This window comes from Scyliorhinus torazame, chromosome 4 (genome assembly GCF_047496885.1).
Source record: "Scyliorhinus torazame isolate Kashiwa2021f chromosome 4, sScyTor2.1, whole genome shotgun sequence".
NCBI classification, from domain to species: domain Eukaryota; kingdom Metazoa; phylum Chordata; class Chondrichthyes; order Carcharhiniformes; family Scyliorhinidae; genus Scyliorhinus; species Scyliorhinus torazame.
Window position 1 is genome coordinate 221,653,757 of NC_092710.1, and position 22,234 is coordinate 221,675,990.

General features: G+C 46.3%; 1 protein-coding gene and 1 long non-coding RNA gene across 18 annotated transcripts in view; one reads left to right on the forward strand and one right to left on the reverse strand.

Moving 5' to 3' along the window:
- Positions 1–22,234, forward strand: part of fam184ab (family with sequence similarity 184 member Ab) — a 316,427-nt gene that overhangs the window by 72,619 nt on the left and 221,574 nt on the right. The gene's annotated exons all lie outside the window — the stretch shown is intronic.
- On the reverse strand, positions 1,374–17,357 carry LOC140410774 (uncharacterized). Its single transcript, XR_011940732.1, has 3 exons — positions 17,279–17,357; positions 2,664–2,729; positions 1,374–2,301 (listed from the first exon to the last, which is right to left on the reverse strand). It is a non-coding gene; the product is annotated as an uncharacterized lncRNA (long non-coding RNA).

Below are 22,234 nucleotides of genomic sequence, written 5' to 3' on the forward strand. Positions count from 1 at the left end.
CAAGAGATACCAAATATTGTACATCTTTCAAAATAATTTCTCCCATGTCTTTGGCATTGTTCAGCTTTCCACACCATACTGAAGATAACCCTCATAAACTCTCTCTCATCCTATGATGCATGTCTTCAGAGTAATTTTCACAGTCATTAACTATTTGTTTTGACTTCTCACATCCTCCATTGTCTGTAAACTTATTCATTACTTCTACACCTTCATCGCTCATGTTTAGTTCTTCAGTCGTCTTCCAATGATGAATTGCAGCTATATTGTCTTTGGAATTCTTTCTTCCTTCATGGTGGACCACAATGATCCAACCCAATTTAATCCATTGGAAGACCCCCAGTAAATTATCATGGAAGTTCAACTCAGCTGCTAGTCACTGCTAAGATAACTCATTGTACAGTAACATTTGTTTTGATTCTTGGGTTGCCTTTAAGAGTCTTCCTTGGAGTTGGTCTGATAGTTATGCAGCTTGTAGTTGAGTTTAGATTTTTACAGTTCATGGTCTCATAATTATTTTAGATAGACCTCACATGAACAAATGCATTGAAAACTGTGCATTTATCTGGTTATGTTTAAAAAAAGCCAGACTTCCATTGCATGATGCAAAAGAGCTTCCTCGATGCAGAAATTTCATGCAGTGATCTGTGAAAAAGATCAATACAGAAGATATTGCCCCCTTTTATGGCACCAGCTGCCATATTCTGCGAAAGATCCAGTATTTTAATGAATTACTGAGGATTAGTGAATGGGCATGTGTAGGTTGGTGGGCATGAGTGGGTTGGTGGGCATGAGTGGGTTAGTGGATATATGAGTGGGTGAGGTAGTTCAGCGCTTGGGCTTTGGTCAGGACTTGTCAAATGGTGGGGGTTAGGTGCTTAGGAGGGTAATCAGTGGATCGGTTACGGAGCTTGTTATAGAGGTGCGTCGATGTCAAATATTACATTTCATGTTTCATCTGCTGACCGCAACAGGGTAGTCTCAATTGTTGAAACAAAGACACCGACTTAAGGTGGCTGTCACAAGTCACCTGACATGTCTGAAGTTGCAAGTTGGCCAGTTTCTGTAAGTTTGCAATGTGGATTGCAATTAGGACATGCCCAGGAAAACCACCTGTGGAATTTCACACACGTTGATGTAAAGAATGACTTGAAAAATTGATTGACAACTTATGATTGGCTGTCAGCATTTCAAGTGCTAAAGTGAACTCTGCCTATTTGCATCATATTGGGGACAACAGACAGACCAATTCTGAAGAAGACTTCAAAATTCCAAGAAAAAATTAAAATGACCGTTTAAAGAACTGCCTCAACAACAAACAACAGTGAAGGACACATGATCAGTGATTTTTTTTTTTGCCTTTTATCGGTGAGTCTTAATTTTTCCAGAAGTTAATCCATTTTGTCTTTAAACTGAAAAGAAATCTGTCAGAGTAATTTGCAATCAACATGGAAATACTTATTTTCACACACAAATTGATACATTCATCTTTATAACTTTCAAAAAAATCCTGCTATGATCAATTGAAGAGTGGGAAAAAGGCATCTGTCACCAGCTGGTCAGAACAACTGTTAGACTAGGTTTTAATCTGTCTTAAAATTTCCTGGGTAACTGTGCAGATTTGTCTCTGACTCCAGCTCAGAGTTGGCGAAATTTGCTCAGGGAGACTGGAAGGAAGGTAATTGCGCATCAAAAGTTTAAACTTCCTTGGCAGTTCCCACATCCTCTCCTCAAAACTTCGACAGGGTCCTGATGTGCATCTTTGGTTGTAAGTCCGATCTTCGATGAGACCAGAAGATTTTGTGCGTTACTTCTGTGATGCTCAACATAAAATCATTGAGGAATGAGAATAACCGTTAATCCACCAACCTGTCTTTCACCGTACCTCTCTTTTCTTTGTCTGGAAAAAGTCATTTGTTTAGTGACCTTTATACCACAGGTTGGCCTGATGTTCCTTCTTGTTTCTAACTTCCTTGTTGGTATGTCTCTTTTAGTTTTTGAATCTAACAGTGAACAATGGCGGCACGGTAGTACAGTGTTTAGCATTGTAGCTACACAGCGCCAGGGTCCGAGGTTCGATTCCCGGCATAGGTCACTGTCTGTGCGGAGTCTGTATGTTCTTCCTGTATCTGCGTGGGTTTCCTCTGGGTGCTCTGGTTCCCTCCCACAAGTCACGAAAGACGTGCTTGTTAGGTGAATTGAATTGGACATTCTGAATTCTCCTCAGTGTGCCCGGACAGGCGCCGGAGTGTGGCGACTAGGGGCTTTTCACAGTAACTTCATTGCAGTATTAATGTAAGCCTACGTGACAATAAAAATTATTATATTATTATTACAATGGTCATAAACCAGTTTTTATTAGTTCTTGTCATCATCTTCGAATTGTAAGTTTTTCTCTGAAGCCATTTTTCTCCAAGTAAACAAGCACAGATGCTCAAGCTATCCTTATAGCCCATTTATAAGATTATTACTTTGAATCCACCAAAGTATTAATTATTTTCAACCAATGACCCATGTTAGCACATCAATTCTCACTGTGTCAAAGGGAAGGATTTATTAATTCCAATTGAGCTCAGTTTTGCAAGGCTTGGTAATTAGTAGGATCATAGGCTACCTACATTTGATTTCACTTTTCCTTGTATTCTCTAGCTTAGTTTTCCTACCTGCTTTCCATGTGCTTGATTTTATACGTTTTAGTTGTGCTTTCTATTGGCTTAAATTTTGTTTTCCTGAAATAGAAATCCGCTCCAAAGGTCAATAATCATGTATACCAGTGTGATGGACGTTTAGTAAATATATATTCTTAGTCACTTCATCTTGTCTTTACTTGGTAGAAGACAGGTTCTCTTGGTTTGAAGATAAGTATCGAGAGGAACACACCAGATGCTGGAAATCTGAAATAAGGAGTGCTGGAAATAGTCAGCAGGGCTGGCAGCAATTAAAAAGACAGAGGGAAGAGGGTGCCATTTAAAACCTAGGTTTTTGGCAGGGTGGGCTCGGATGTTGTGGGATACACCCCTCCATTTTATTTTTTGGCTATGAGCCGAACGAGGTGACAGAGAAAGCCGCCATTCGGGCTGGCAGCTTCAACACCGTTTATCCCGTCTGCTGCACTACTCCGCCCAACTCTTCCAGTTCAGTAATGTGAAGCAAACTCGAGGGCAGTGAAGGGGCAGGCTCAGGCAAGCAGTCTTATGTTCTTTTCTGGCAAAGCTAGGAATGACATGGTGAAGAAAATAGGGGTGGATGAATAGGAGCACTGCTGGACTTGATAGACAATTATTGAAAAAAGAAATGTTCCTTGTTGAAGTGTATAGAAAAGAAGAGCATGGAGGGAGCGCAGCAACAGATTTTGTTTGGTTAATGCCTAGAAGTAGCACCTAATGCAACACAATCCCCTCCATTTTTATTGATTTACACTGGAAAATGGGTCCTGTATTCATCTCCATCTTGCCTCAATATGTATCAATACTTTCATTGCATTTGTGGTATCAGACTGCTTCTCCAAAATTTAGTCTTGGAGGAACTGCAACCTTTTTCTATTAAGGTTTTGATTTTGGGCCCTTCCACAAATCATTTCATTCATTTTTTCATTTAATTTAATTCTTTTGACGCTAATATTATAGTGCCCCCTGATCACTGTCTCAGGCTGAATCAAACTCATTGTAATCTTGACATCTGACCTGATCCTTTCTAACACAAAGATTGGCTACTCCTACTTCTGTAACATTACCCTACTCCTCACGCCTCATCTTCTGTTAAAACTCTCAACCATGCTTTTGTTAGATCCAGACTTGCCCATTCCAATGGTTTGATCAGGCTTCAATTTTCATAAACTTGAGCTCATCCAAAACTCTACTGCCCATATTCTAAATGACATCAAGTTCTGATTGCCTGTCACCCCTGTGCTTGCTGATGTACATTGTTTCCCAGTCCACCAAAGCTTCAATTTTAAATTCTCATTTTTGTGTTCAAATCTCATGTCATCCTTTTTTCTGCAAGCTGCCCCACCCCTATAACATTCCCAGGAACTTTGGACCCTTCTGCATTCCCAATCATTTGTACCCATCATTAGTGATTGTTCCTTCAGGCATATAGGCCCTCCATTTTTTCTGTGGAATTATAGTGATGGGATTTATTTGAAAATCAAAGCTTAAGTGCTTACAATATTGCTCAAAAGGGACAGTATTCTCCCTTTGGCAATTTTATCCAGCATCAGTATTGCAAATCTGCAGAGAAGGCTTGACAAAACAATAAGAAGCAATAGATAAAAGGAATATTGTGTTGATGTGATCAATTTGACTGTCTGTTTTTAAAATTAAAATGCATTTGATAGACACAGAATTAATTTGAAGAGAAATGCTATGTTCAGATCAAAAATGTTCATGAATCATGATTATTATAATCTATATTAAAATAGACTGTTTCCTTATCAGCATCTCACTGAAAATTAAATCAGAACACCCACTAACAAATTACTTAAAAAAACAATAACCTCCATAACTTTTAATCTAGATTTGCCATGCCTAATATTTGCAATATTTTTGAAAACTTATATTCCACCTGACCTGGATGAGGATCAGATATTTTGTGCATACAATCAAATATTTCCGCTATATTTTTTCTATGATTTTTTCAATGTTTAAATTTTCATTTGGTAAAGTAATCAGATGGAGAGAGATAGAGAGAAACATGAAGGGTGATAGGAGAGAGAGAGAGAGATGCTGGGGGAATGAGAGAAAGATGCTGTGGGAAGGAGAGAGGAAGAGCGAGATGCTGGGGGGGTGGGGGGGGGGGAGGAGAGAGGAAGAGCGAGATGCTGGGGGAAGGAGAGGGGAAGAGAGATGCTGGGGGACGGAGAGAGGGAGAGAGAGATGCTGGGGGAAGGAGAGAGGGAGAGAGATGCTGGAGGAAGGAGAGAGGGAGAGAGATACTGGGGAAGGAGAGGGGAAGAGATGCTGGGGGAAGGAGAGTAAGAGAGAAACACTGCAGGGAGAAGAGAGTGAGAGAAAAACATGTTGGGGTAGGGGAGAGGGATAAACTTGTTGGGGGAAGGCAATAGAAAGAAAAACGCTGGGGAAGGAGAGAGGAAAGAGCGAGAGAAAAATGATTAGGGGAAGGAGAAAGAAAACGAAAAAAACAAGCAGGGAGGGGGAGACAAATACAGACACTTAAGATGAGGAGCAGAAATGTGTTATTCGGCCCATTAAGCCTGCTCCCCCACTCAATGAGATCCTGACTGATCAACTTCACATTCCTGCCTTAGCCCATAATCCGTGATTCCCTTACTGATTAAACATTTGACTATAATACAATACTCCTTCACTCCAACTTATTTCCACAATTGTACACATTTTAAGCATAACACTTGTTAAACATATATTGTATGTTTAATGATCTCTGAGTGCATATCCCTCTGAAGCAATAAGCCACCTGTGGTCAGACACAGCCCACTCTGAAACTAAGTGGCAGATGTTGGGGGGAAGGCAATACGGGAGGCAATTTGGGCAGCACGGTAGCACTGTGGCTCCACAGTGCCAGGGTCCCAGGTTTGATTCCCTGCTGGGTCACTGTCTGTGCGGAGTCTGCACCTTCTCCCCGTGTCTGCGTGGGTTTCCTCCGGGTGCTCTGGTTTCCTCCCACAGTCAAAAGACGTGCAGGTTAGGTGGATTGGCCATGATAAATTGCCCTTAGTGACCAAAAAAAAGGTTAGATGGGGTTATTGGGTTACGGGGATAGGGTGGAAGTGAGGGCTTAAGTGGGTCGGTGCAGACTCGATGGGCACTGTATGTTCTGTGTTCTAGATGCCACCCGATTTAACTTCTGTGGATTTCTGCTCAAATACCCCCAGATGATTATTACAGTGTGAGCAGCTGGTCTTTCTGGACTCTGGCTTCCAGACATGTGTTTCTAAACTCCACTCTCGAAACGACACGTCTTTGAATATTATTCCATACAACACTTTCCCTCAGCTGTTTTAAGTCGTAATCCACTTCTAGGATTTCCAACTCTCCTTTTAGTATTCCTTTACTCTGAATTGTGACAGGTTCATTTAAGCTTCCACACAACAGGTACCCAGCCTGTTCACAGGCTGTATCAAACTTTTGATTGACCTCTGAAGTCTGGTTCCCCTCATTAAATCTAATTATTTCAACTGCCTCCTTAACTAAGAGCACTTTCCCTGCCTTTTGCACCAATTCAAATGAATAGCACCTTTTTCAAATTCCAGTTTATTTTCTCCCTTTGACTTCAATGTTCCTGGGACCTCTCTTTTCATTCCCTGGGGCTTTCTTTCTTCCCATTACTCTCTTGTCCTGCTTCTGCTTCTGCTGGAGTTGTTGGAACTGTTCCCCCTTTAGCTGCCAAACTCCTAGGGCGGGATTCTCCACTCCCGCGCCGAAGTGCCCACGCCGACGTGAACGGCGTCGAGGTTCACGTCGGCGCGAAACGGCCCCTATCCCGACCGATTCAGGGCCCGATAATGGGCTAGGAGCGGGGCCGCGTCATTTACACGCACCAGGCCATGTCGCCGCGTAAAGGCGGCGTCGCATACATGACGCGGCTGGCGTCGCATAACTGCCGTCACCCGAGCATGCGTGGTTGCCGTCCTCTCCGAGTCTGCCCCGCAAGAAAATGGCAGACGGATCTTGCGGGGCTGCGGAGGAAAGGAGGTCCTCCTACAGAGAGGACGGCCCGACGATCGGTGGGCACCGATCGCAGGCCCCCCCCCCCCCAGCGTTCCCGCGCTGTTCCCGATGGCAGCGACTAGGTGTGGACGGCGCCGGGGGGAACCCACCGTTTTGGGCTGGCCGCTTGGCCCATCCAGGCCTGAGAATAGCAGGGGTGCCGGAGAATCGCCATTTTGGGTGTCTCCGGCCTGCGGAACACGACGGGGCCATTCCCGCCGCTTGGGAGAATCGCGGAGAGCGTCGGACCGGCGTCGCGGGAAATTTTGGCAGCCCAGGCGATTCTCCCAACTGGCACGGGAGTGGAGAATCTCGCCCCTACTGTTTTGGGTGCAGTTAAAACTAAACTCAAATGACTTTTAACTTATTCGTGGCTCCTGGTTTCTGAGCAACAGCCTATTCCTTTACACTAGTGAAGAGGTAGAATTCCGAACGGACTACAGAAGATACAAAATGGATGCCGCCTGATATAAAATGGACTCTGTCAATGTTCTTGACCCTATGTTATTATCATTGTCTGCTGCAGAAGTAGTAAAGCTTTGTGCAAAACAAGTGATCCACAACCAGATGCATCCGGAGAGACAATGAGCCGTTGGCAACCTTTGCCCAATGTCTGTATTCTTAGCTACTTGTAACTGACAAAGGGGCCCCAAATTGAGGAACTAGCAAGGAATGAGGAAGGACACGTTCAACATGGCTAGACTATTGACCCCATGACTTTATGTAACCGTTATCTATGAATTGATCGGGTAAGGCAAACTGCCAATTAGAGGCTATAGGAGCTAACTTGTAGCCATTTATGGCATTGAAAATGCATGTTATGAATTGTGGGACGCGAACAGAATTGATTGGGTATATGTAAATGCGAATGCAAACTAATTCCGCTTTCCTTCTGTATATTAACCCAGTGCGACCTCGGCTCAGGCGGGAAAAAGTGCTGCATAGACCGTGGGGGCAATGGCCTTTTCTCCCAGAGCTCTGAAAATTAATAAATTGCTTCTTTACTCACTCAAAGGTCTATTCGTGAATATTTTCACCTACTCTAGTTTGCTTTTCACATCATAAATTCTCTAAGCACAATACAGACATAGTTTGACATGAAACCAAAACCCCCATACATGCAAACATCTTCATTTAACATGAATCGGTCTAGAGTTTTACCCTTTCTTGCACAGAAACACTAAATTAAACTCACTTAAATCTATACCCTATTTCTAATATCCAACAATACAAACATAGATTACTTCAACTACCTCTGTTGGCTACCAGATGTGGCATAACTAGTACCTCATATAGTTTTTGCAAGGCTTCCCTAATTTTATACTCCATTACCTTTGAAATAATGGCCGGCAAGGGGTGGCATGGCGGCACAGTGGTTAGCACTGCTGCCTCACAGCGCCAGAGACCCAGGTTTGATTCCGACCTCTGGTGACTGTCTATGTGGAGTTTGCACATTCTTCCTGATTCAGCGTGGGTTTCCTCTGGGTGCTCCGGTTTCCTCCCACAATCCAAAGATGTGCAGGTTGGGTTGGTTGGCCATACAAAATTGCCCCTAGGTGGGTTCCGGGGTTAGGATGGGGGATTGGGCCTGGGTAGGGTGTTCTTTCAGAGGGTCGTGCAGACATGATGGGCCATATGACCTCCTGGCATTGTAGTGATTCTATGATTTGCCTTCCTTACTACCTGCTGAACCTGTAGGCTAGGCTTTTAAAACAAATTTAGTGTACCCAATTCATTTTTTTTCCAATTAAGGGGCAATTTAGTGTGTTCAATCCACCTACATTGCACATCTTTGGGTTGTGGGGGCGAAACCCACGCAAACACGGGGAGAAAGTGCAAACTCCGCACGGACAGTGACCCAGAGCCGGATTGAACTTGGGATCTCGCGCCGTGAGGCAACAGGCAGGCTAGGCTTTTGTGATTTATGCACAAGGACCCGCATCGTTCTGAAGTCTTTCTCTGTTTAAATAAAATGCAGCTGCTTTATTCTTCCCATCAAGGTGAGATGAATATAAGAGTTGGTATATCTATTGTATTTTAGATCTGTTGCAGTAATGTTTTTAAAAGCCTGCGTTCGGGGGTGTATATATATATATCTGTTTCAGTAACATTATTAAAGAATCTAGGTTAATTAAGGTGCAATAAGTTATCATAAAAGTGTGATCATCATTCATTCCAACCAAGTATGAGTTTACAAAGAGAGATTCCCTGGGGAGTAAATAATTTGAGACTTGTGTTTAGACTTAGGTAAGCAGATCAGAGGATTTCAGTGGGGTAAAGATGATGTAATTGATGGGAGGGGCGAGGTCTGTAGCAAGCAGTTTTTTTTTAGTTATGCTAGGAGCTTTGAGCTGATCAGCTTTTGCCAGAGGCTGCACGGTTAAGCAGTAGTCTAACAGAGACACAAGTATTACGATCCCAGACCAGACCTCAACAGTGGCTAGAATACTGGACTGAAACTCCAATATTTTAGTTTATGTTAAGACAGTGTGGAAAGAATGATTTGCTCCAGGACTGATTGCATGAAAAATAGGGCTTTGGTGTTTTGAAAACCAAATTTTATTATGAATACAATATTAAACTTTTAAATTCACACCCGAAAAGAACAGTTTTCAATTACACCTTAACACGACTATACATTTTCCCATTAAACAACAAGACAATCAACATACAACTCTTTATCCACCTAAAATGAGCAGGGCATAGTTGCCTCATAAAACAGATTTGGCTCCGGTTGGAACCCCTTCAGACTCTGGCTGAATATTTTCAAATAGCTGCTTCAACTAAGTTGTTTCACCCTCTTCCTTGTCTTCAGAAAAGACTGCTCTGCTTTTTTTAAAAAAAAGCTATCCTATTTGCAAAGAATGATGGACAGAGTCAGGCAGATCAGAACTCGGCTCCTCTCTCACTCAAAGCTTCTCCAAACTCTCTGCTGTTCTGCCTTTTTAGGCTTCCCCTCAACTCTCCAAACTGAAAAACAAATTATCTCTGCAAGCTGAAAAACAACACTAACTCCCCAGGTGTTCCCCAGGCAAACAAAGATGCATTAGTCCAGACTGAAAAACAATCCTTTCATCAATTTCACCTGCTGGCTGCTAAAAGCTCCCATGCCTGCACAAAACAAAATCCTTTTTAAAACCTTGACCATTACAGCTAAACACACTATACCCCAGGCTTTTAACTCTTAACTTTTCCCAATATTTAGAAGCCAATATTCTCCCAATCACTATACAAGGAATCTGCAGCTGTAGGATCTCTCGCTCTCTTCAAGCAGTATTTTCAGGAAATCTTTATTCAAGTGTACAGCAAGTAACCATGTATTTAGAAGTGGATTTTGCTTGATTGGAGATGGAGAATGTATCAGTTAAAAGTTAGTGTTTTCTTTTATTACGGATTGTTTAATTGTTAATTGTAAGCTATTTTCTGTGATAATGTTGTTTAATCCTGTGTTAATAGTTTGTTTTTATATAACATGTATCCCTGTTTGTCACTGATATCACTCCTGGAGCAAAGTATCCTTTCCCCACAGCTTTATCAACTTAAAAATAAAGTGTTTCGGCTTCTTGTCTAGTATCCTGACAAATGTTGGGATCTGGTCCAGGATCATAACAATGGTGCATAACTTCATATTTTCCCACATTATATTCCATCTTCCATCTTCCAAGTTTTTGCCCACTCACTATATAACTCTTTCACTCTTTTGTGTTATCCTCACCACTTGTGTTCCCAACATAATTTTGTGCCATCCGCAAACTTGGCAGTAGTACATTCCCTTCCTTCATTCAAGTTATTAATATTTTGTAAATAATTTTGACACCAGCACTGACCCCTGTAGCACTCCATTAGTTATAGGTTGCCATTCTGAAAATGCCCCTATTACCTCTATTATCCCAATGCTCTGCCTTGTATTAGTTAGCAAATCCTCTATCCATGCTGACACACTACCCGAATACCTTGGGCTCATCTTTTAAACTGCCTATTGTACAGTACCTTATCAAACAGTTTTTGAAAATCCAAGTATATTACATCGACTGGTTCCCTTTATCTATTCTGCTTGTTCCCATCTCAAAGAAATCGAATAAATTTGTCAGACATGATTTCCCATTCATGGAGCCATGTTGACTCTGCTTGATTGTATTTTGCATTTTTAAATTCTCTGTTATTACATTCTTAATAATGGCCTCCATGTAACGTTTTCCAATGACAGAAATGACATGTAGTTACCTGTTTTTTGCCTCCATTCCTTTTTGAATAAGGGTATCACATTGGCAGATTTCCAATCCTCTGGACATTTCCAGAATTTAAGGATTCTTGGAAGATTACTACCAGTGCAACCGCTATCTCTGTAGCTACATCCTTTAATATCCTAGGATGCAACTCAACAGGTCCAGAGGACTTATCGGCCTTTAGCCCCATTAGTTTCCTACGACTTTTTCTCTAATGGTAGTTATTGTATTTATTTCCTCCATCCGCCCCCCCCTCATTTTGCCTGTTTAATCTTTTGTATTTTTGGAATGTTATTAATATCTTCTATAGTGAAGACTTGTGCAATTTATTTATTTAACCCCTCTGCCATTTCTTGGTTCCCATTATTATTTCCCTGGTCTCATTCTCGAAGGGGCCTATATTCACTTTCACCTATCCCTTCCTTTTTATATATTTAATGAAGCTCTTACTGTCCATTTTAATGTTACCTCCAAGTTTGCCCTTATAGTTATCTATTCCCTCTTTATTATTTTTTTGGTCATATTCAATTGATTTTTAAAACTTTCCCAATTCTCTGGATTAGCACTAATCTTTGCCACATTCTGTTCACGCCAGCGGGATATTCTGCTCCCACGGCACTGCACGGGCTTCCCAGCGACAAGGGGTGTAGTCACCGGGAAATCCAGTTGACAATGGCGGGGTCGGTAAATCCTGCTGGTGGGCCGCCTCCACCGCCGAAAAGCGAGATATCTCTGCTGTGAGTCATGAACTATTTCATAAACATCTGCCATTGCTGATCACTGTCTTTTCTGTTAAACTCCTTTCCCAGTGCACTTCAGCCAAGTCTGCCTTTATTCCTTTGTAATTACTCTTATTTAAGTTTAGCAGTTGTTTCTGATGCATGTTTCTTACTTTCAGTCTGTGTCATTAATTCATTTATTTTATGCTGAATACCACATGCATTGAAGTAACCAACCATTTACTTTGCCGCCTTACTCCCCAGTTGACTCTATTTGCAGCTACTTTTTAATATTTGTAAACTCTGTTCCTTCTTGTCACACTCTGGGTTTCATTACCTAAATAGCTCCTTGTAATGCAGGCATTTCCTTTTGCCTTTGTAAGCTTACATATACGCTCTCCAGAACCATCCCTCCCCTCTAGTTATGCGGTTTGCAAGAACACTGGTCCCAGCATGGTTCAGATGTAGGCCACATCAGAGCCACATATTCATCTCTCTAATTTTATGTACCCTAAGCTAATTTACATGCAGCTCAAGTAATATTAAGAAATCATAACCTTTGAGGTTCTTTTGTTTAATTTTGTGCCTAGCTCCTCAAACTCTCCATGCAGAACTCCTTTGCTCATTCTACCTATATCATTGGTTCCTACATGGATCACGGCAACAGGAGCCACCCCTTCCCACTGCAAGTTTCTCTTCAGCCTCCAGCAGATCTGAATCCTGGCACCGGACAGGTAACACAATGTGCCACAGTGTCCGCAGCACAGCCTCCAGCTCAGTGATTCAGCGCCGAACTTCCTTGGGCTGCACTTACTGCAAACGTATTTGCCCTGGATCACAATGTTATCCAGGAGTTCCCACATGCTGCAGCCTTGACACATCACCTGTCTTTTTTTTAACAAACAATTTTATTGAGGTATTTTAGGCATATAGAAAAAGTGACATTGTACAGTACAAAAAAAAAGAAGTCAAGACACAAATTAAACATAGTGCAAACCAGGGCTCTGTTCACGCAAGGACCTGCCTCAATATCCCCCTACTCTACTCTACCCTAGCCCCCCCCCGTTGACGCTTACTCCTCTGCGAAGAAGTCAATAAATGACAGCCACCTTTGGGCAAACCCTAATAACGAACCTCTCAAGGCGAACTTGACTTTCTCTAGGCCAAGAAAGCTCGCCATGTCCGATAGCCATACCTCAGCCCTCGGAGGCTTTGTGTCCCTCCATGCTAACAGTATTAATTGCCGAGCTACCAGGGAAGCAAAGGCCAGAACGTCGGCCTCTCTCTCTTCCTGGACTCCTGGGTACTCCGAAACCCCAAAGATTGCCACCTCAGGGCTCATTACCACTCCCATTTTCAATACCTGGGACATGACATCTGCGAATCCCTGCCAATACCCCCTGAGCTTAGGGCACGACCAGAACATGTGTACATGGTTAGCCGGCCCTCCGGCGCATCTCGCACACTTGTCCTCCAGCCTGAAAAATCTGCGCATCCGGGCCACCGTCATGTGGTCCCGGTGCACGACCTTAAACTGGATCAGGCTGAGCCTGGCGCATGTTGCGGTCGTGTTTACTCTGCTCAGGGCTTCTGCCCAGATACCGTCCTCCAATCCCCCCCCCAATCGCTATGTTGACCGCCCAGTGACAGTTGCTGAGGTTTGGCAAAGCCAGCCCCCCCTTCTCCTCTGTTCCTTTCAAGCATCACCCTCTTCACCCGCGGGGACTTCCCTGCCCATACAAATCCCAGAATAATTTTATTCAGCCTCTTAAAGAAGGACCGCGGGATAAAAATGGGGAGACACTGAAAAACAAACAAGAACCGCAGGAGAATCGCCATCTTAACAGTCTGCACCCTCCCCGCCAATGACAGTGGGAGCGCATCCCACCTCCGGACCTCCTCCCTCACTCGTTCCACCAGTCGGGACAGGTTGAGCTTATGCAACTTGCCCCAGTCCCGTGCCACCTGAATCCCCAAATATCAAACCGCCCCCCCCCCCCCCCCCCCCCCCCCCCCCCCCCCCAGCCTGAACCCCTCCAGCCTACTCTCCTGCCCCCTCGCCTGAATTACAAACAACTCGCTCTTAGCCATGTTCAGTTTGTATCCAGAGAACCTGCCAAATTCCCTCAGGGTTGCCATAATACCGTCCATCCCCACCATTGGGTCCGATACATATAACAGCAGATCGTCTGCGTATAACGAGACTCTATGGTCCACTCCCCCCCCGGACCAGCCCTTTCCAGCCTCTAAAAGCTCTCAGTGCAATTGCCAGCGACTCTATGGCCAGCGCAAACAGCAGTGGGGAGAGAGGGGAGTGGTCTTATCCCATGGTGCAGTCTAAAGTAATCCGATGTTGACTTGTTCGTCCTTACACTCTCCTCCGGGGCCTGACATAATAGCCTAACCCAGTCGATGAACCCCGCCCCGAACCCGAACCGTCCTCGTACCTCCCACAGATAATGCCACTCCACTCGGTCAAAAGCCTTTTCAGCATCCATGGCTACCATTATCTTTACAGCCCTACTCTTGGGGGGTATCATTATCATGTTGAGCAGCCTTCTTAGGCTGGCCACCAGCTGCCTCCCCTTTACAAACCCGGTTTGGTCCACCACAATTACATCTGGTACACAATCCTCAATTCTGGTCAAGATCCCCAAGGTCTTGGCCAGTAATGTAGCGTCTATGTTGATCAAAGAGATCGGCGTGTATGACCCCTCCGGGTCCTTTTCCAGTTTTAGAATAAGCGAGATGATGGCCTGCGACATCGTCGGGGGTAAACTCCCTCTATTTCTTGCCTCTGACCAGCACCAGCCCCACTATCCCGGCAAATTGTTTGTAAAACTCCACCGGATACCCGTCCGGCCCCGGGGCTTTACCCGACTGCATGACCTGCAGGCCCCCAATATCTCTTTGATCCTGACCAGGGCCCCCAGTCCGTCCACCAACCCTCTCCCCACTCTTCGGAAGGTCAGTCCGTCCAGGAATAGCCTCATTCCACCCCCCCCCCCCCCCCGGTTCCCCGGGGGATTCCGAAGTGTACAGCTTCCTATAAAAGTCCCTAAAGGCCTTGTTCAGCCCTGCCGGGTCGCCCACTAGATTACCCTCCCCATCCACTACCCTCCCTATTTCCCTAGCCGCTTCCCTCTTCCTTAGTTGTTGCGCAAGCATTCTACTGGCCTTCTCCCCATGCTAATAAATCGCGCATTTTACCTTTCTAAGCTGCTCTACAGCCTTGCCTGTATTCAAATTCGGCCTATAGCCTCTGTCATTGCCTGAGCAACTCTGGCCTCGGGGATTCCGCGTAACTCCTGTCCATCCGTAAAATTTCCTTAATTAGTCGGTCCGTCTCTGCCCTGTCTGTCCTGTCCCTGTACGCCCGGATTGAAATCAGCTCCCCTCTCACCACTGTCTTCAGTGCTTCCCAGAGCACCGCTGCCGAGCCTTCTCCAGTATCGTTCACCTGCAGGTAATTCTGCATACATTTCCTCAGCCTCTCCCACACCGCCTCGTCCGCGAGTAATCCAACTTCCAGCCTTCATGGTGTGCGCTGAAAGCTGTCCTTATAAAACTGCAGGTCTACCCAGTGCGGAGCATGGTCCGATATGGCATTTGCCGAATATTCTGCCCCCACCATTCCGGCCAGCAGGTCCTTACTCACAACAAAGTAGTCAATTCGTGAGTACACCTTGTGGACGCGGGTGTAGTACGAGAATTCCCTCGCCGTCGTCCGGCTACATCTCCACGGATCCCACAGTTCCTTTGCCATCGCTGTCAACCTGCCTGTTCTTGAACATGACGGTCCAGGCATGGGTCCAGGACTGTATTAAAGTCCCCGCCCATGATCAGCTTATGCGAATCCAAGTCGGGGATCTTCCCTAGCATCCTCCTAATAAAATCCACATCGTCCCAATTAGGGGCATACGCACTGACCAGGACTACTCTCACCCCTTTGAGCTTACCCCTCACCATATCGAACCTGCCACCCCCATCCACGACTGTGCCTTCCGCCTCAAATTGTGCCCTTTTATTAATCAGGATCGCAACCCCCCTCGTCTTAGAATCAAGCCCCGAATGAAAGACCTGACTGACCCAGCCCTTCCTTAACCTAACCTGGTCTGCCACTTTCAGGTGAGTCTCCTGCAGCATGACTATGTCCGCCTTCAGAACCCGCAGATGCGCAAACACACACGCCCTCTTCACTGGCCCGTTTAACCCTCTAACATTCCAGGTGATCAGCAATGTTGGGGGGCACTTCGCCCCCCCCCCTTTGCTGATCAGCCATCCCCTTTCCTTGGCCAGCGCCCCAGCCATGCATCGCGTTTCATCTGGCCCTCCTTCTGACCGGCTCCACCCATGACCTCCTCACTATTGCCATGCCCAGTTTCCATCCCCATCAGCAGAACGACTCTCTCTCTCTCCCCCTCCCCTAGCAACACCATCCTATCACCTAACCCCTGCTCTAATCTAACTATATGCACACCCCCCACCTCGGCTTCCGTTGACTAGCCCCACTCAGCTTGCCTGGGGCTCCCAGCCTCGGCGCCAGCGTGTCTCCCACCCATTGTTCCCAGTCACCCCTCCCCGACCCATCCATACCACTTCCCCAGATCATCCCTAGTTAAGCAAACACTCTATACAAGTCATAAACAACCTCCACAATAGCACAATTCAAGTTAAACAAGAAGAAAAAAAGAGATAAGAACTAACAGGCACTCTCAGTCCTTCCCATACAGACACCGAAAAAGATTGCACAAAGCCTGAAGCATCCATCTTAACCCAACCCTTTTAACTGTTTTCTTTATTATTTTCCCCCCAGCCAAACTCCAACTAATCAAAGAGCCCAAAAAGGAAACATTCAGGTAAACCACACAAAAAAAACACATCCCTACCCCCTTCCAACCCCCTAAAAAGGTCGAAAAAAGAAACGACATAAACGGACCCAAACATGCAGGCAATTTTCAAAACGGGAGAGACACCACATATACTTAAAAGCTCTAACATGAGTCCAAACGCCCTCATCTCAGGGCCAGCCCTTGCTCCTTAATGAAGTCCATTGCCTCTTCGGGTTCCTCGAAATAATGGTGCTGACCCTCATACGTAACCCACAGTTGAGCCGGTAGAAGCAGCCCGAATTTCACCTTGTTTTTGTACAGTATCTCCTTCACCTGCCTGTAGCCTCCTCTCCTCCTGGCCACCTCAGCACTCAAATCTTGGTTGATACGGAGGATGGTATTGTCCCAAGTACAGCTTTGTGTGCTCTTTGCCCATTGCAGCACCCGTTCCTTGTCCAGGAACCTGTGAAAGCGTACTACCGTCGCTCGTGGGGGACCCCCTCGTCGCGGCTGCCTCACCTGCACTCTGTGTGCCCTGTCCACCTTCTGAAACATACCCTCCAGCCCCTCTGCCCCCTCCGGGGGCCCACGATTCTCACGTTTTGCGCTTTTGAAAAGTCCAAAAGTCCGAAACAGGAGCCACCAAATGTGTGACCTGCTCCCTCATAGCCGCCACCGGAAGTCACACATCACCTGTCTTGCCATCCTTAATGTGTTTTAAATAATTAATTCAATTCTTTACTTATTTTGTTAGCTAATCACAAAGTTGTGCACTATTTTAAACCATTGAGAAAGAGCAGAACTTACCCCCTTACCAGATTCTCACCAAAGAGTTTACTCTTTTCCCTGTTGTAGATTAACAAACAATCCGAAAGAATGAGAAAGAGAGAAAGCAAAGGGAAATAAACACTTCCTACTCCCGAGCTTGCACTCTGATCATTGGTGCAATCTGTTTGCTCGAGGATTTAAACATTATATCTTTAAATATTTATATCCTTTTTTCTCTTGATTCACAAATTGTGTTATTTAATTCACCAAAAAATCAAAAGCAAATAGCATCACATGATTAAACATCATGTGACACCATATGCTTAATCACGTGAGCGAATGTCATGTGATCTCACATGACCTACAGTCTACTAATGCATCAAACCAGAATTGGAAATGCTACCGAGAAGCACAATGTCCCAGATGCCTGGGAATGACAACTTCAATTTCCTGACTAAATCACACACAATCTGGATGTTTGTTCATTGTTCTCGACTCAAAATTCCTGAACTTGCTGAGAACCTGTCACAACGTGGATAGTAAATAAAATTCAGTAAGAGACACTCTTGTTGGGCATGTGATCTTAATATTTATTTGTATTGGATCTGCATGTGCACTTTAACTTTTTATCCATTTATTGATTTAATGGTAAGAAGTAAATCGTTGGGTGAGTATTTTTGATTGTAGATTGTGTTGCAGGTTATTGCTTACTAGTTATGTTAAAATTAGTCATATGACCACCAAACATCTGGGAAATGGACATATTTGTTTCCTTTGTTTTTGGTGAGAAAGAGGAGCATTCAGGCTTTCCACCGTGTGGCTCCCTCAGCATTTGTCACACGCACTAAGTTTAATGAAAAATGCTTTATATACAATATACACATATTCACCGGACAAATATCTATGGTCATTCAGTGTGAAACTTTGCAGCCCTTCTCTTTCAGCATAATTTGAAATTCTGGTTCGACACCAATGTGTGTTTTGTGAGGGCCACGAAGAATCCAGCACGAGTTTCAAGGATACAAAGAAATAACATTTATTTACAATAACATATATACACACAACAGCAGCAGCAACTTCGCTTGCTGCTTACTCCTTCCTCCTGGTTCCAAACTGGCCAGCTTTATTTATACAGGGAATCTGCTAATGATTTCTCCCCCCCCCCCCCCCCCCCTCATTGGGGAAGCTCATACTCCCACAGGATTGTGGGATTGTCATTAGTCCCCAGCCAATGGTAAGCAGGCAGGTTATAACATCCCCTCCCCCCCCCCCCCCCCCTCAAAGTCCAAGGAATCCACCGAAGACCCTGGCGAAGGAGGGCGTCGGACTTGTTTTGCCGCAGGCCGGACACCATTTGCACGAGGCGCTGGATCGGGCGGCGTGTAACGAGATGGAGACCGGCGCTTCCGTGATAAACGGCGTAACGGTTGTACACCCACGGCCCGTGGGCCCGAGGATTCCCCCTCTGATGCGTCCTGTGTCTCCATCTCGGAGTCGGAGTCTGCTGCCTCTGTCATCTCAGCTCTCTATCTCCATTCGGTTCTGTAACGACCTGCGCAGCCTTTGAGTGAGGCACCAGAGAGGAAGATTGTGAGGACTACTTTCCATTGTCTCTGGTCTCTGTGGCTATAGAAATGAGCTCTGGGGGCGGGGAATCTTTGGAAGGGATAGTCTTCTGGACCGAACATGGTCTACATGTTTGCGCTGGAGACGACCCTAGGCTTGCACCTGGTAAGATATAGGGCCCGTTTGGCGAAAGATTACGCCAGGGACCCACTGGGCACCACCAGCAAAATTGTGAACGAACACTGGGTCACCGGGCGTAAACTGCCGAATCGGCCGATGCCGAGAAAGACCCTGTCCCTGCCGTTCTTGTGTGCGGCGTACTTTTGCGCCAATGTCCGGGAAAACCATACTAAGGCGGGTACGAAGTCTCCGGCCCATTAGGAGTTCTGCGGGAGCTACCCCCAGTCACCGCTTGGGGGGGTGGGTGGTCCTATACGAAAACAAAAAGCGAACCAGTCTCGTGTCCATTGACCCGGAAGACTGCTTCTTTAGGCCTCGTTTGAATGTCTGCACTGCGCGCTCCGCCAACCCATTTGAAGTCGGGTGGTAAGGGGCAGTGCGGATATGGCGTATGCCGTTCATCTTCATGAAACTCGCAAACTCCTCACTGGTGAATGGAGTGCCGTTATCCGTGACCAGCACCTCGGGGAGGTCATGCGCACTAAAAGACAAACGCATCTTCTCAATTGTTGCGTAGGACGTTGTGCCTCGCATCTTATGCATCTCTAGCCATTTAGACTGGGTGTCGATTAATAAAAGGAACATGGATCCTTGAAAAGGGCCAGCGAAATCCGCATGCAAGTGCGCCCAAGGCCGCGCTGGCCATTCCCAGTGATATAGGGGCGCGGCCGGCGGAAGCTTCTGATGCTCCTGACAAATGGAGCAGTTTTGGGCCACCTTCTCAATGTTGGCGTCAAGGCCTGGCCACCAAACATAACTCAGGGCCAACACTTTCATTTTGGTCACACCTGGATTCCCATTGTGCAAGTCTCTTAGTACCAGCTCCTGTCCTTTTTCCGGGACAATCACACGCGTCCCCCACAAGAGGATGCCGTCTTCCACGCTGAATTCTGACAGCTTGGAGGAAAATGCCCGCAACTCGCCTGGGAGCTGTCTATGCTGCCCACCATATAGGACTATGTGTCAAACCTTTGACAGGACTGGCTCCGTCTGGGTCCACTCACTGATCTGTGATGCCGTGACAGGCAAGGTGTCCATAAAATTTAGGGTTGCAACCACCTCACCGGTCGTGAGGGTCGACATTGGGCCGGTCAATAAAGGCAATCGGCTCAGTGCGTCGGCATTCGCTATCTGCGTTCCTGGTTTGTGCTCCAGAGAATACTCGTATCCAGCGAGCAACAAAGCCCAGAGCTGGATCCGTGCGGATGCAATGGGCGTTATTGGCTTATCCTCTCTGAAAAGTCCAAGCAGAGGCTTCTGATCAGTCACGATCGTGAAGTGGCGGCCATACACGTACTGGTGGAAACGTTTCACCGCAAAGACCACTGCCAGGCCCTCCTTCTCGATCTGCGTGTACTTTTTTCCGCTGCAGTCAATGTGCGGGAGGCGAAAGCTACTGGCCGCTTGGCCCCGTTCTCCATCTTGTGGGACAGGACGACCCCAATACCATACGGGGATGCATCACATGTGACGAGCAAAGGCTTTCCAGGATCATAGTGGGTTAGTAACCCAGACAACGACAATTGTTGTTTTACCTGCCGGAAAGCGGTTTCTTGCGGCTGACCCCAAACCCAGGTGTGAGTTTTCTTTAGCAGAAGATGTAACGTGGCCAGCGTAGTTGCCAGATTGGGGAGGAACTTCCCGTAATAGTTTACGAGGCCGAGAAAAGAACGAAGATGCGAAGTGTCAGTCGGGGCGGGGGCCTGTTGAATCGCGCGCACCTTCTCTGCGACGGGGTGCAAACCTTCGCGGTCCACCCGATAACCCAGGTAAACTACTTTCTTATCCTGAAAGATGCACTTTGTGCGACGTTTTACAGACTCCAGCCTCCGAAAAGCGTCTTAAGGACAGCCTCCAGATTTTCCACATGTTCCTGCTCCGACGTCCCTGTGATCAAAACGTCATCTAAGTAGACAGCGACACGCGGTAAACCTCTCAAAATGCCCTCCATAACGCGTTGAAAAATAGCGCAGGCAGAGGATACTCCAAAGGGCAAACGTGTATATTCATACAGGCCCCGGTGTGTATTAATCGTTACATATGGTCGGGAGGCAGGGTCCAGCTCCAACTGTAGGTAGGCGTGACTCATATCTAATTTTGTGAACGAGAGTCCACCTGCAAACTTCGCGTAGAGATCCTCTATGCGAGGCATTGGATATCGGTCGAGTCGGGAAGCCGTATTCACTGTAAGTTTATAGTCGCCGCACAAGCGAACTGTGGCATCTGGCTTCATTACAGGTACAATTGGTGCTGCCCAGTCAGCAAAACGGACGGGCCTGATAATACCCAAAGTTTCTAAACGAGTGAGCTCCCCTTCTGCCTTCTCGAGCAAGGCGTAAGGCACCGGGCGCGCCCGGAAACAGCGCGGCGTGGCTCCTGGTTCAACTTGGATACGGGCTACGGCCCCTTTTATTTTCCCCAAACCGGGTTGGAATACATCTGGGTATCGTCCTAGCACCTCAGTCAACCCTCCAGAAACTGTTTGGAGGATGTGCTGCCACTGCAAGCCCAAATGGCGCAACCTGTCTCGACCCAACAGGCTGGGCCCATGGCCGCGCACCACGATAAGTGGGAAACGCCCCTCCTGGCATCCATAAACAACAGGGGTCATCGTAGTTCCTGCAATGTCCAATGGTTCCCCAGTGTAGGTAGCCAACCTGGCCTGTGTGTCGGTTAATGTAAGGGTCTGTATACCCTGCTTGATGCGGTCGAATGTCCTCTGGGCGATCACGGAGACCGCTGCGCCAGTGTCCAACTCCATCTCAAGCAGGTGACCATTGACCTGTACTGTCACCTTAATGGGAGCCACACGGGGAGCTGCCACATAATGCAGCTGCAGGCAGTCGTCCTCCATCTCCACGTCCTCGAGAGTAGTCGCCACAGGTTCTTCCACATGGAAGGTACGGACCCTGGGCTGGTCCCAGTTTCGATCGGAACGACGGCGCCTCCAGGACCCGCATCCGCGACGGGGTCAGCGCCTGCAAGGCTGACACGGACATGGCTCCTCATCCATTCGTTCTGGAGAAGGCTCCCTTCGGGGAGGAATGTCCGACGGCCACTGGCATCGATCCGGACGTCAACTCACCCAAGGAACCGCAGGAATGCGGGGGGACTTTTTTGGACGTAAGGGGCTGTGCCCCAATGCATGCATTTCCATTCCCTGTAGCTCCTGCACTCGTTCTGCGCTCTCTCGGGACAATACTATTTGAATGGCCTGTTGAAAAGTCAATGTTGGCTCAGCTAACAACTTTCTCTGG